We start from the raw sequence: 10411 nt of genomic DNA on the forward strand, positions 1-10411 counted from the left end.
TTGAATGGTCAAGCTGCAAGGTTTTATGGGAGGGAATCACATGACTCTGAGTCACATGGACATGTGAACATTCAATGTTAGGGAAGTTACTTTTACAAAACTGTAACTACAGTGGCTACAGTTACTTATTACTTTGAAAAACGAAATGAACTAGTTACTAACCTTGCAGATACAGTTTACATTTTACACTGTGCATTTTACGTTACAAGTTACTGAAAAATGTAATCAGATTACAATAATGTATCACTACCCAACACTGCTAATAATACAGTCTACGTGCATTTTGGTTCAGACACTTGCTTGTAGTGTCTGGATCATTGGTTTGCGCCCAGTCTCTGTCCTGTCTGTCTATTTTTCAACAGTAACTGATGGTGGCAAAGTGGTTTGCAGTGTGCAGGTGTAGTGCTGATGCAGTGCAGTAGAATAATGACCCATCACAGTTCCACAGTTAATGAAAGCTTTATTTTTCCTTTATAAATAATAAGGCTGGAAATACACACCAATGTGTAGTTGTTCAGCCAAAACCTCACAGGGATTTCAGTCCCAAAATAATAACAACAATAATCCTGTAACAACACAAAACACTCATGGTTATTTTACACTCTTCTTTGCATAACCATAACAGAGGAACAGATCACTATGTCACATCCCCTGATATACCTTCAGTCAAACCATCTTCTGTAGCGAAATCGCTTTTTCTCTAATCCGCGATTGCCACATCGCTTACCGCATTAAGTCGATGACTTCTGGTATTGTGACTCCGCCCCCTTTCTGGATGGCCAGCTTCCGACTGACCCTGGAATGAACTGCAATACCATCCAGTCTGGGGCACACTGTTCCTGAGATTGTTGACTCGGATTCATTTGCTCTCTGTCACAATGATGCATTTCTATTTCCTAATAAACTGCAAAGGGATTATAAAGAGAGCATTAGGATTTGATGTTATTACCACCCAGTAATCTGCTCATAAAGGTACAAGCTATACACCTTGAAATACATTTGGTGTACTCACATTGCCCCAGGTTAATATATCCGTTTTGTAATCTTACTCATAATTGAATACAAACTAATTAACAGAAATAAGATTCATCCATCTCAGCTGGAACAAATCGCCCTCTAGTGCCTTTTGGGAAAATTGGCCACAAACCCTCTGGTAGTAATTAAACTAAATTGCCACTCTCTCCCACAGCTCTAGAGGAGGATTGCACAATAGGCCAGTAGAAAAATGCTGCCTGGGAACAGATTGGCAGTATAAGGAAATGAGTTTCAAACTAGCTTAACAGATTATTCTTTTTATGTATTTATTTATTTATTTTCCAAGCAGCAAAAAAAACAATGTGCTTTTTTTTTTTTTTTTTTTTTAATTTAGTTGTTGCCAATGTTTTTTTACCCTGGTTTTCTCCCCAACTTGGAATGCCCAATTATATATTTTTTTTATCCTGGTTCACCGCTGCAACCCCCCAGTAACTCAGGAAAAGGAGGCTGAAACACACATCCTCTGAAACATGTTCTTGCCAATCTGTCATTTTTTGCACTGCAGACCTGCAGGCACCCTATCAGCCACAGGGGTCGTGGTGAACTCTGGATTGCCCTGCCTAAGCCCTCCCTACCTGGGTGGCACTCGGCCAAATGTGCATCACCCCCTAGGAACCCCCGGTCACAGTTGGCAATGACACGGCCTGGATTCGAATGCGATCCCCAGGCTATAGGGAGCATGCTGCACTCCACGTGGAGCGCCTTTACTGGATGCGCCACTCGGGAGCCCCCACAATGTGCTCTTTTATCAAAATGTAGGATTGTTTTAAGGAATTTTAGTTTAGTTTAATTATGGACAATTTTAAACCTTTGCAGTCCAGAGACCACAAATGAGCGACATTATCAAAAAGAATTAAAGCACAGGTCTTTAGTCATTTTTTCTCCGGCAAAAGCAGATAAAACCTTTCAATGGCCGAGTAAAACCGATAGGAGCTGAATGAAAAAAAGGGTGTATCTGATAGCCCCTGCACCACAGAGATAACGCAGACACAAACAAAGAAGATAGCTGCTTCTGCATCCAGCGCTCAAAGAATATCACAGACATTTGCAGAGCTTTTTGAGATATTATAGTAACAATGTTATAGGATTTAGCTATAAAGAGGTATGTGAAAAATACAGTGAACAAGGGGTGGGGCTTGACTGAAGATGCAGTACTGATGTTGTTTTGCCATGCAGGGCCTTTTAAATCTGTTTTACTTTAATATATTTTAAACAGCGCATGTAAATAAACAGTGCGTGTAAAATAAACAGCGCTTGTGAAAATAAATTGGACATGACGCACCTGACAAGCGCTGAATAAATGGACCGCTAAGGGTTAAATTTATTCTGACTAATTGCATCAATTATTTTTTATTTGTTTTATTTTATTAGCTGTATCAGAGGGGGTTAGAAGTGTATTAAAAATAATTGTTTAACCTAACTCTTCAAAAAACAGCCTGTAAAATGAAGTACTTAAAACGGTCCTGAAAACAGTTTTGTCAGTCTGGTTCAATCACTCATTTACACCATGTTATTGTTAAAAGGAGCACAAATTACAAAGTGAAGTGATTTGATAAATGATTAATTAGAGTGACTTCATGGTACCAGACAGATGCACCAGGACAGGACTGGGGCCTTTTCCTGCCAATTATCCTTTTGAGACTCAGAATTATCAATACCAGAATACATTGAAAGAAACTATATATTGTGATTTATCAATACCAGAATACATTGAAAGAATATATAGCTAATAACAAATATCAGACTTAAGGAGCATGGAAAACAAGAGAGAACAGGTGGGTTTTGAGAGCTGATTTACAGTCAGAGCATTATGAACCAAAGCTGGGAGAGAGTTCCAGAGAGTCAGAGCCATGAAGAGAAAGGAGTGTTGTCGAAGTGTGGTGAGCTTTTGCTTGGGGATAAAAAGCAGGCCAGATTTGGAGGACCTCAACTTGCAGGCAGGAACATAGCGGGTCAGCAGACTGAGGAGGTACTCGGGACTGTGTGATGAAGGGCATTGTAGGTGAGCTGGAGAGTTTTGAACATAATCCTGAACTTTACAGGTAGACAGTGCAGCTGGGCAAGACACGGGTTGATGTGATCATGTTTTCTACATCTGGTAAGGATCCTGGCAGCAGCATTCTGAACTAGCTGCAGTCGCTTTATGGTGTGTGCCGGGAGACCACCATATAGAGAGTTGCAGTAGTCGAGTCAAGAGGAGACAAATGCATGACAAAGTATCTCCGCATCCAGGAGGGAAAGGTAGGGACAGACTTTGGAGATGTTTCGAAGAGGGTAGAAGAAAGATTTTACCACGGAGGAGATGTGGGTATGAAAGGAGAGGTTGCTCTCAAGAAGTACACCAAGGCTTCGTACTGTGGGGGAAGGCAGCAGCAGACAGTTTCCAAGGTTCGGGGCAGCTATGTTGAGATTCAAAGTTGAGTTTTAGATCCTACTAGAAGGAGTTCAGATTTGTTAGTGTTCAGCTGAAGAAAATTGGCAGACATCCAGGCCTCGATGTCTTGAATGCAGGCAGAGAGCCGGACCATGGCAGAGGGGCTTCCAGGGTCGAGTTTTAAGTAGAGCTGGGTGTTGTCAGCACAGGAGTGAAACATGAGGCTGTGTAAGAGAACATCCAGGAGAGACATGTTCCAGAGATTCCAACATATTTCTGAAGGCAGTCAAGAAGAATGCCATGATCTTTGGTGTCAAAAGCAGCTGTTAGATCAAGAAGGACAAGCACAGTGGGAGCACCAGCATCAGCATTGAACAGGAGATCATTCACAATCCAGAGCAGAGCAGTTTCAGTACGGTGATGCGGCCGGAAACCAGACTGTAGAGATTCAAGCAGATTGTTGTCCGTGAGATGTTTTATCAGCTGACTGGCTACAGCCCTTTCGAGATTTTTTGAGAGAAAAGGGAGATTGGACAGAAATTAAATAAGTCAGCCAATGGCACAGTGAACTAGCTTGAGGGACTTAACTACCTTTGATAACACTTTACATGAAGGGATAGATGTAAGTATAGGCGCAGTGCAAATAATTGCAGATGCAAAATTTTAATTGCATTGTGTCTAGGCAATTATTTTGCACTGCGCCCTATGCAAGCTTAAGAGCAATGCAAATTACTCAACACGCACAAATAATGATCTGTAATTGTGACAATGAGGGTCTCAATGAGCGCATCGGTCTATTTAGCGGCAGCACTTGCAGAGTTAGGAGTACAGAGAGCAGCAGTTGCTGTATGAGATTTGTGGAGCACAAAAATACAAACCAAAAAAAAAAATGTCAGAGAAAGGGCAGCGAAGTCCTCTTGGCACACGGAAAAGAAAAAAAAAGTTTTCTGAGAAAGAGCTGAGATGGCCTTACGGCTGAGGTCAGTCAGCATGAAACAGAGTTGTTTGGAAAAACCTCAGCCAAAGTCAGTTATGCTAGTACCCTTAGGAAATCTATGCATTAGCCTGCCCTTTTCACCATGACATCCAGAAATGTGCTTAGCACTCTGGAACAGGTGGATTGGGCTATCCCTCCAGACATTCCAACTGTGGTCTGAAAGGAACCAGAGGCTAAGTAGTACAGAGAACACAGCCCTCACTTTAGCTATTAGGTCTAGGATGGCCTGCGGAGTGAGACAATAACGCTTTAGCACTGCATCCTCCAGCATCCCAAACAAAGTGACCCTGAGATTGAATATGTAGGGTCTTCTTTGTCTTGCCCTTCTCCTCCAAATGTGTTCCTGTCTCTCCTCAACAAGAGCCAAGTGTCACAGCATCAGGAAGTGCACCACAGCAGCCACCCTGAAACCATTGTGTCTGCAGGTGTGTGCTTTTATACAGCTCTTAATGACTGACTTCTACAATGTTTTGCACCTTGTAAGAAGAGGTGTAAAGTTTTTGCAGGGTCAGCAAATGCAGTATCCAGATCCCACCCAATCCCATGCTCTTTCCTTCATTTTAATGCATTTCAATATAATTTGAATGGACTAATGATTGGAAAATGCAAATTTGATACCGGGTGCAGAACGGCAGGTGAACACTATTCTATAGATACATTGCATTGTATCCTTACATCTACCCGTAAGTGTCTCTAATTACTGTGTATTTACATAGTAGTTACATTGTAAATATGTGTGTACTTGCACATAATTACAATGTTATTATGCATAGTGTACAAAATGTTTGCACGATATAACCCTAACCCCAACCCTAATTCTAAACCTAACTGTAACCCTAACCCTTTTCTGATACAATTGTGTACTTACATATATTGTGCAAAAACATCTACACATTAAGTACGTTGTACCTATACATGTATTTACTAAGTAACTACTATGTAAATATACAGTAAATAGCGACACTTCATGTAAAATAAATACCCTAGCTTCTCACACCTGTAGAGGGCACTTCTTTTCATAGCATGGTTGAGACAATAATGACAGATATATAGAACAAATATATCAACGTTACTGTAGGTCCTTCCTCCAAGTGCTAACCAGATTAGCATCCGAGTTAATATTGCTGCAGGCCCTAGTAGTGTCCTAGGAGACTTTAGACAAAAACAGTCGAATAAAGGCTTTGCAGTCTTACCAATAGCATACAATAGCATTACTGTACACAGCTAGGCTTCACAACAGGGTAAAATATCGCAGACAGTGTCATTGGAATTAGGTAACATGTGACTCTATAATAATAATAATAATAATAATAATAATAATAATAATAATAATAATAATATGGAGGAAAGCTATAACAAGAGCCATTTTAACGTTTAACTAACTGCTGCCAGAGTTTTAAAAGAACAAAAAAGTCTGAACACATTACTCCTGTGTTAGCAGCTTTACATTGGATTCCTGTATGTTTAGGGTTGATTTTAAGGTCCTGCTTCTAACTTATAAAGTTTTAAATGGCCTTGCTCCCCTCTATCTAAAATATGCCCCTAATCGCTCATTTAAATCACAGGACGGAGGTTTGCTCAGCATTCCATGGGCACAGGTGGCAGAGCGTTCAGACTTGGAGCACCGAAGCTGTGGAATGATCAGTCACGACTTGTAAGGGAGGCTCCACCTCCCTTTGCTTTTAAAGCATGATTAAAATGTAGCGCATGTACTTTAAAGGGAAAATGTATCTTCCTGTTTTATTCTATTTCTTTTGTCACTGCTTTTTAAAGCATGACTATAAACCCATTTTTATTATTCAGTACATGCAGTTTAAAGGGAAAGTGTAGCATCCAACTTTATCTTGCTTTTGTTTGTTTTTTATACATCATATTTATTTAGAGGGGTATGTTATCATCTTGTCATTTACAGTTTCTCTAAATTGTTTTGTAGACTATTCATATTTGTTATTTTTGTCTGTAAAGTGCTTTGAAAATAGAGTTTGATTTAATAAAGACTGACTGATAGTTGTTTGATCTAAAGCCTGAGTTCTTCAATTTGGTTTTGAATCTGAAGAAATGTGATTAGTGGAAAATATGCTGTGTACAGTCCTGCAGTACAAACCGAAGAAGTGAATTATACAGGGCAGGGGTTTCACTGGTGAAGGACTAATGAAGGAAAAGTCTAAAGAAGGAAGAGATCTAAAAGCAAGCCATATGATGTGTTCCAGGCGAATTCCAAGAACTGCACCTAATTCTGATTCCCTGAAGTAAAATGCCTTTCTCAGCCTAAGCTGTAGCACACTAATCTACCCTGTCACCCAGACCTTTAAAAAACTGCCTTGGGTTTCTGTGCATCTCTTAAATTCTTAAACAGTGGGGAACTGGACAATACAGAATGAAGTCATGGGTCCAAATAAACAAACTTCCCTCTCAAGGGCAAGGAGTCTGTCAGTCTTGCACCAGGGTGGGTCATAAAATGAGATTGTTTTTCATTTTATATTTACTTTGAGATTATATATATATATATATATATATATATATATATATATATATATATATATATATATATATATTGTGAACGATTGCGCCACTTTCAGAGTTTGTAGCCCCTTTAAAAGTAGACCCAGGACACGGAAATTGATTTTTAAAGCGTTTTCGAGCTATTTTTAATAAACACACAGATCAAAATAAACAAACAGAAACAAAAACCTAACTCCGTTTTGGAGCTCTCACTAAACACCAATATATCCCTGACTAATACGCAGGACGGCTAAGCCGTTTACCTGCTACACAAACACAATAACACACAGGATTCACACAATACCTTATTTTGCAACGACTGCTCTCACACACACACACACAGTCGGGCTCTCCACTCAGCAGCCTTGAGCAGACTGGCTGCCTCTCTTAAATACCCTGTACCTGGTTCTAATTTGAAATTACCACCAGGTGCAGGGGATTAACTAAACAATAACACAATTAAAACCTTTAGCCCATTCACCCAAGCGTGCATTCTCACATGTATCTAGCAGGGAGGAATTTTAACCCCCTCCCTGCTATCTCACAATATATATATATATATATATATATATATATATATATATATATATATAGTATTTACTTAATGAACTGCTCCCTTCTTCCAGGATAATGACCTTGTAGTGTGTAATATTGTGGCAAAGTGCCCCACCCCAGGGCTATTTATTTGGGTTGTATGTTACTTGTGGTGTGTTAATGTTGGTGTATAGTCATTGGTACACGGGATATAAACGGGTCTGTGTAACACAAGTGTTTAAAATGTATATTTGTATTTAGGCACAAGGATTGCACAGCACTTCACGTGCAAGTAAAATGTAGTAATATGTTAGCACGGGGAATTGCACTTTATTAATTCACGTGCAGTTGTACCGAGATTCCAGTTGAATGATTGATTAGCAATCGAGTCTCGGTACAGCTGCATAAAAGCAGCATGTTTTCACTCACTCGGGGTTGTGTGTTCGGTGAGTGGAGAACGGGTGTGGAGAGGAGAAAGTAATAAGGTAAAGTAAATCATAATTTCAGCTCACCTTGTTTGTCTGTGTAGTCCATTTTGTTTGTCTTTTTGTCTTGGCTAAAGTGCTGTGTCCTGTGTTTTGTTTGTCTTGCAACATTTTATTTTCTGTCTGTTAATTTATTAAATTCTGAGCGCAAGCAGGCACTCAGCTTCATCAAAACTCCACCTCTCTGTTGGTTCCTGTTTTCTGGTCTGATGTCACCCACTGCAAGCGTCTTTGTGAGAAATATGTAACAATAATTCCAAGGAAACAGAACTTTGAAGGAAAACACGCTGTGGCGTGGCATTATTATAAATCAAAACAAAAGAATGGCCGAACCCTTTCTTGGGCCTAACTAAACTGGATACCGTTCCTGTCTAAAAGGGGATAGGCTGCTCCTGTTTCCCCTGAGTTCCACACACACATATGTACTTTATTTAGTTTTCCTTACTTTCTTTTCTCCGTAATCAGCAATTCCTCCTCATGCATGCTGTCTTTAGCATGTGATTGATAGTAGAGATAGCAGCTTAGAATTACCACTATGTCCTTCAATAAGGCCAGAGTAATGCAATGCTAATTGCAAGGCAGCACCATGAGCTGATTGATGCTGCTTGTAGGATTGTAAATTAACAGGTAGACCGGTCTTCTTCTACAGACTCTACACCCTGCTGCTTTCATGGTATGTATCACCATGGGGAAGAACAGGAGAAAGACACAAGACTGTTTTTTTTCCAGTGCAAAATAGTCCAAAGTGTCACTTATAAGAAATGGTTGTACAACTTTACCATATCATTCAAGGAACAGAGATTCCGAACACATAAAGATAAGGCAGCAACCACATCCACAAACACAACTGTGTTGATTGATTTTAGACATGGGTAATCAGAAGAACAGCCATATGATCAGAAATACCAAGTTCATGAACATGGAAGTCAGAAACAGACAAACCACCAGGGATATTGAGATCTAACACGTGAGCACAGTTACTGTATGTGTAGAATATTAAGATGCTGAACACGGCCAGCTCATGGAATCTACATGAATGTTAAAATCACCTCACAGGAGAATTCTATTCAACATTGGGCACAGAGGTGAAAGTAGGTCAGCAGACTTAGCTAAAGAATTAGTATTGGGTCTAGGGGGGGAAAGACTAGAATTACAAAAGTGGATGAGAGGATCTTAATTTAAAGGCCAGACATTCAATCGAGTTACCATCAAGAATAGGTACCAGGCTCAATTCTACATCTAAATGTTAAAAAAAAGCAGCTAGACCCCACCCCGACCAGCAGCCCGAGCTTTTACCACATAGACGCAGCCAGGTGGGCTACTTTGTTTAACAGAAAATAATAATTTTGTCTGTTAAACATAAGAAGTCAAGCTTCTTCTCAGATATAAAATCAGAAAGAATAAGACTCTTCTTTGTAAGAGACCGAGTGTTAAAAAGAGCCAGCTTCACAGGTTTTAATGATTAAGATCTTAGGTCGTTTTGCATCTTGTATTTGACAGCTGTGCAGGGAATTTAAATCAACGCCACGAGTTCTGGCGTAGCAAGACCACACAGCTTTAATATTGTTAGAGGCAGATTTAAATCAACGCCACGACACAGAGAAAAGCTCTGGCTTAGCGAGACCACACAGTTTAATATTGTTAGAGGTAGATTTAAATCAACGCCACAACACAGAGAAGAGCTCTGGCGTAGCAAGACCACACAGCTTTAATATTGTTAGAGATAGATTTAAATCAATGCCACGACACAGAGAAGAGCTCTGGCGTAGCAAGACCACGCAGTTTAATATTGTTAGACGTAGATTTAAATCAATGCCACGACACAGAGAAGAGCTCTGGCTTAGCGAGACCACACACTTTAATATTGTTACAGGTAGATTTAAATCAACGCCACGACACAGAGAAGAGCTCTGGCGTAGCGAGACCACACAGTTTAATATTGTTAGAGGTAGATTTAAATCAACTCCACGACACAGAGAAGAGCTCTGGCTTAGCGAGACCACACAGTTTAATATTGTTAGAGGTAGATTTAAATCAACGCCACAACACAGAGAAGAGCTCTGGCTTAGCGAGACCACACAGTTTAATATTGTTAGAGGTAGATTTAAATCAACGCCACGACACAGAGAAGAGCTCTGGCTTAGCGAGACCACACAGTTTAATATTGTTAGAGGTAGATTTAAATCAACGCCACGACACAGAGAAGAGCTCTGGCGTAGCGAGACCACACAGTTTAATATTGTTAGAGGTAGATTTAAATCAACGCCACGACACAGAGAAGAGCTCTGGCTTAGCGAGACCACACAGTTTAATATTGTTAGAGGTAGATTTAAATCAACGCCACGACACAGAGAAGAGCTCTGGCGTAGCGAGACCACACAGTTTAATATTGTTAGAGGTAGATTTAAATCAACGCCACGACACAGAGAAGAGCTCTGGCTTAGCGAGACCACACAGTTTAATATTGTTAGAGGTAGATTTAAA

The sequence above is a fragment of the Polyodon spathula genome, chromosome 4 (genome assembly GCF_017654505.1).
Source record: "Polyodon spathula isolate WHYD16114869_AA chromosome 4, ASM1765450v1, whole genome shotgun sequence".
In the NCBI taxonomy this organism is placed as follows: domain Eukaryota; kingdom Metazoa; phylum Chordata; class Actinopteri; order Acipenseriformes; family Polyodontidae; genus Polyodon; species Polyodon spathula.